The following is a 5,924-nucleotide window of genomic DNA, read 5'->3' as shown; positions in this document are numbered from 1 at the left end:
TTGTCAAGTTCTTTGGCTAGGTGAGGTGGGCAGTCACTCAAGTCAAATACCTCATAGACGTTCAGAAATGCATTGCAGTTAAATTCAGACGAGTCATATGAAAAGTTAGCGTTCATTAAGTCGACCTGAGCGAAAAGCTCGGATAGGACAGACATCTCATGGGCAGTCAGAGGCGACACAGTGGAGGAGGTGGCCCCTGGAACAAGCTCCAGGTTGCTACCTTTCATGGGAGTGGGGATGACCCTGGTTGATTCAGCCTCTGAAGCAGCCACAAGTTTGTGATAAAACAGTGGGAAGGGGATTCTGACTGGGACATCAGGAGTGCTAGAAGCTAAGACAGACTCTTACTCTGACTCAGACTCTGACTCTTCTTAACTTCCCTCTTTGAACATAGGGCCTTCTCCAGTTGTAATCTTAGGGACGCGGGCTTGACGATTGGTCTATTTGACAGTTTTCCTCCAGCCCTATGTGGCTTTCTCTGGGTCAGTATCAGAGATTAGGGCGGTGGGATCAAACTGGTTGTCCTTTAGAGCAATGTTGATGATGTCCTCATAGCCGAGAAGCTTGATGTTGTCCTCCGCAAAGAGGAGACTGACGGCCTGTGACACTGTGACACCCCCATACTCCAAGTGCCTTACCAGGACCACTCAGGTATAAGAATGTCACCATCTCGGTTTCCCAAGGGAATGATCATCAAAAGACAATAAAGAAACAATACTTAAATAGTATAAAGTTTAGGTGATTACAAACCACAAACCAAACTAATAAAATACGTATACATGTTCTCAAAACCAAATGTCTAACAATTACTCAAAACTACAGCGGAAGACTCTATCATCTCGTGGTGACACATCCCAGCTAGCCCATATGTCGCTCTCATACCTGCTCAACAACTGCTCACCATCCCCGAATGGATCACCACAGTTTTTCAAAACAAAGACGGGGTCAGTACTAATCACACAAATATATAATTACAATAAGACAGAAACCAACACAGCTCAATCGTCACATAACCCAAACTCCAAAATCAACTCCTCATCACTGACTACACACTAAAGTGTGTAGCCCTGCCAGAGTACCCATCGCAACAGGTTACTCCTCACCGCCAGTAGGGGACCGCAGCCGTTCCCACCTAAGCCCCGCTCATCTCCATTGAGCGATAAACCCAAATCCATTAATGTGCACATCCCTTCTGTGGCGGGTTCCACAAAAGGCGAATAATGGGCATGAAGCCACTCCCGCAAGTGACTCCACTCAGCCAGGGACGCACCGCGAAGAACACAGACAGATACAATCAATCACAACCATCAACAGTAACCAAATCCAACAATCGTCACAATATGAGTATGATACTATACAACAATCACAACCAATAATCAACACGATATGTGACTAATACTGAGTAGGAAAACCCTACCTAGAATGAAACACAAGTAGACGATCTCAACAGCTGTATCAAAATCTCTCTTTCACGAATCCTCCTCCTAACATACAATCATATAATTACTAACAATACAATAACCAACAAAAACCCCCAATCCCCCAAAATTAGGGTTTAAACAAACTTAACTATTTACTATAAAATTGGTACGTAGATCTTACCCTCGACGCAAGGATCACATGGATGCAAAGAACGATGAAATCCGACCTCTCAAGCTCCGGGATTTGTCAATAACACGGATGATGCGAAGAACGTAGGTTGAATCTCCTTTTTAATGTTATTAGGTTTGTAAAAGTGTATTATGAAGGTGACGGAAAGATTTATATATTAATCTGTGTTATTACAAAACCCGTCGAATTATCACCCGATAACCGAGCTACTCGATCGAGTAACTGAAGTACTCGATCGAGTGCCACTTACTCGATCGAGTGCCACTTACTCGATCGAGTGCCCAGGCTACTCGATCGAGTACCCTACAGGCAGACTACTGTTTCTTAAATCAAAACACCCTTACTCGACAGAGTAAGGCCTACTCGATAGAGTACCCAGAGACTCATAAAACCGTAGTATTACAGACACCCCCATATACCGAGGAGCCTTAACTAGACTTTCCTTAGCATATAAGGGCATCACCATCTCGGTTGCCCGAGGTAAGTAATCATCAAAAGTCGATAGAAGAACATTTAAGGTTATTTTACACGTGTTACAACCAACTACCAAAAGAAAGATACAACTCATCAACTATTCACTACTTTCTGTCATAACTCGTGAGGACTCATCCCAGCCAAGACTCCAGCTAGCATCCAAGACAACACCTGCTAAGACGGACTGCTCACTATAAGGGATCACGGCAGACACAACAAAACAAACAAGACAAACCACACAAGGTCAGTAACTGAGGTAAGACATCACATTCAACCGTCACATAATACAAACACAACCAAACACACACACAGTCACACCCACTCCAATCAATCTCCGTCACCGAATGTCCACTGGACCAGCCCTGCCAGTGGGGGACCGCAGCCGTTCCCATCTAAGCCCCACTCATCATACCGAGCGATAACCCTGTCCCATTAATGTGCACATCCCCTCCCGTGGCGGGTTCCACGGAGGGCGAAACTAGGGCGTGAAGCCACTCCCGCAAGTGACTCCACTCAGCCGAGGACGCACCTCGAGAACCAGAGACAAACAATCACACACAGCTGCAATACATCAACAACCAGCAAACCAGCATACACCAACCGAATACCATGTACACTCAACCACACAGTCACAACAACAATACAACAACGACACAGCAACCGACACACTAGACAACCAACAGAAACTGAGTAGGCGAACCTACCTTTAAGCGACTGCAGCGATTCCACGTCCACACATGCAACACCCATCAATCAAGTAACACTTATACACACAATACAATCCTCTATCACTACCATTCTAACCGTAACTGAAAACACAATGACAAAGATGCTGATGATGACATACCTACACGTAGAAATCTGGCAAAGAGACCGCTACCCGACTGAAGCTAGTCACTCCTATGGCACAAGCATCCTCAAAGGCTCCCATGGAAGGTATTTGGTGAAGGGGAAGGAAAAAGGCGACACCTAGATCTGAAGAAAGGAGGCGGAAATGATTTGCGATTTAGACAAAACACGATTATAAACCCTCGCTCGAAAGACGCTACTCGATCGAGTACCCCACTTACTCAATCGAGTGGCCCCTACTCGATCGAGTACCCAAGCTACTCGATCGAGTAGCCTCTACTCTATCGACTACCACTCAAATCTAAAGGCAACCATGGCACAAGGTAACTCTGGCACGCATCACTAAGGGCTATTACCTGCTCCCAAAGTTGGTCAACGGGTCCCTAAAAGGACGGGTATTATAGTCTTCCCCCCTTAAAAAGAACTTCGTCCCCGAAGTTCGACTCACCCTCTCCCGAACCACAAGACATGACCCAAAGGTCGACATCACCGTTTACCTGACATAGGGTCACAACTCTCTAAAAACATTATCCCACTACACCATCGTCATCAACTGTCTAACATACACCACATGTTCAGACCCTCAAAAACCACCATTCGAATTACCAGACACGCTACATGTAGCCAACAACCCTATCACAGACTCAACAATGTATGATTCATAGACACACAACGTAACTACTAATGACAACCTCGCTACTGTTCAAGACATCGTCTTCTCATTAGGACCATCTTCTTACTATAACACTACAGGACCATCTTCTTACTATGACACTATAAATTTCTTCCACAAACATAATAAGCTCAACTAATTTTCCCAAACATTAGAAACTCAACAAATTTTCACTTATCCCTAAATATTATAAAATGCATACAGAAATATAGTGAACTATTCTACAAAACTATTAGAAATATTATAAACTCGTACATGCAATATAACAAAGACGTTATGAAACATTACAAACATATGGCAACAATTGCTATAATTTCGGCTTTTTCTTTTGCGACATTACTCTTCGCCTCTAAAAAGGAACTTCGTCCCCGAAGTTCACCATCGAACATCTTTCCTATCACTTACCCAACACATACTGTACCTTGTCGACATTACTCGTTAATTCCAACTAACATCGTCATATAAATATATATGCCACTTTCCGAGAATAATTATTAAGAACCATAGAAGACATGCATATATCAATGTGTATATAATGTAGGTATGGAAATTCCAGGCAATAAGTAACAAGTCTTTTCGATAATAAATAAGTTAGGCTTGTTTGTGAATGCAATAAAAGAAACCTTGGTGTCACATCTATTCCCACAAAACCTCATTTATAAGTCAAGCATGGGCCCAAGCATAACTACTAAGTCGACCCAAACATGCTACTAACCTTCAATAACCATTATAAGTATCAAAATATGCATGAATAGAAACATTCAAACAATTTATTTTTCGAAAAGTTTCTGTAACAGCGCCACTCGATCGAGTGGGTTGGGCACTCGGTCGAGCTGGCCCTACTCGATCGAGTATCTTAGCTACTCGATCGAGTAGCCCGAAATCAGATTACTCCCAATCTGCCACACCTGCAGCTACTCGATCGAGTTGGGGGCACTCGGTCGAGTGGCCACAGGTCAACATAGCTCCACATCAACGAGACACAAACTAAGTAATCACATAACTGTGAGTCGGAAAGAATTTCTGGCTACAAATCCTGCAAACAAGTCTAGGGAAGGGCAAGTACGGCCTTATGGACACCAATACAAACCAAACATGATAAGTACGAAACGAGAAGGTTCCAACCAAAGGAAACTAACATCCGATACAACTAAGAACAAGATAAGAAAAAGGAGTATCACTCCTCCTGCTGCTGCTGCTCGTCCATAACATAATCCTCATCTCCATCACCACCCGAGGTGCCTGCTCCTGGCGCACCCAGACCCACATCACCGCCGGCTCCAGCATCCGGTCTCACATACCATGGGGTCAAACCACCGTAAGGATAAGTCTGTGGTGCTCCCCACGTAGCCATGTCCACCCCATAGGAGTGAAAAACCCCGCTGTAGTCACCAACTCCCCTCCACCACACTGGATGCAGTCCCTCGGTCCCAATACCTTGAGTATATGCCATCTCGTGCATGTTCCGGAGCGTCAAGGTAGAGGACACTCTCTCTGCCAGGTAGCTGTCACGTGTCGCCGGGGTATCAAGGTAAGGGTAACAAGGAAATAGGTGTTGTGGTGGTGCTGCCGGTTGTGGCTGGGTCTCAGCCATCCTCTCTCTCACGCGACGTGGTCCTCTCCCTATCCTGGGTCTATCCTCCGCAGCTCTCACATTCTCCCCCTTCCTCGGCTCGGGCATAACCTAAAGGATCGTCTCATCGATGAAGTACGTCTGTCTCGCCCGAGGTGCATCCTCATCCTCCTCCTCATCAGAATCGGCAGCTACTACTACCGCATCTAACGGCTCAGTCGGTGGAAGGTGCTCAGGAGCCGGTATCTTCATCCAGCTCATACCCCACACCCTCCATGCTAGGCTACCGTCCGCCAAGGTTCTCAACCATTTCAGGTCGAGGAAATAATCTCTATCCATGGTAGGCACCGGGGTGGCTAAGGGAACGTACTCGGAGGAAGCCTCGAAAGAAGTTAGCTTTTCAGCTACCCGGGTGGCAATAGCACCACAACTCAGGAACCTGGTACTAGAAGAGGCCATCAAAGCAAGGCTGGCACAAACCATAGCGGTAGCATTAAAGACCACTCTCTGGGTCCGCTCAGGGTTAAGATAAGCCATCAGAAGCAACAACTCGTGGGAGTTCAACTTACTCATATCAGACCTCTCGTACAGAAGATTCGACACGGCACGTAGAAAAATCCTCAAGGTAACATGTTGCACATCATTAATCAACATGTTACTAGCGGTGGGAGCTGATTTCCCGGTAATGCAGGGCATAAGGCGGAAAACCCCGCACTCAACTGGTATGTCACGGAGGGATCCCTT

This window comes from Silene latifolia, chromosome 7 (genome assembly GCF_048544455.1).
Source record: "Silene latifolia isolate original U9 population chromosome 7, ASM4854445v1, whole genome shotgun sequence".
In the NCBI taxonomy this organism is placed as follows: domain Eukaryota; kingdom Viridiplantae; phylum Streptophyta; class Magnoliopsida; order Caryophyllales; family Caryophyllaceae; genus Silene; species Silene latifolia.
This window is presented reverse-complemented; position numbering follows the sequence as displayed.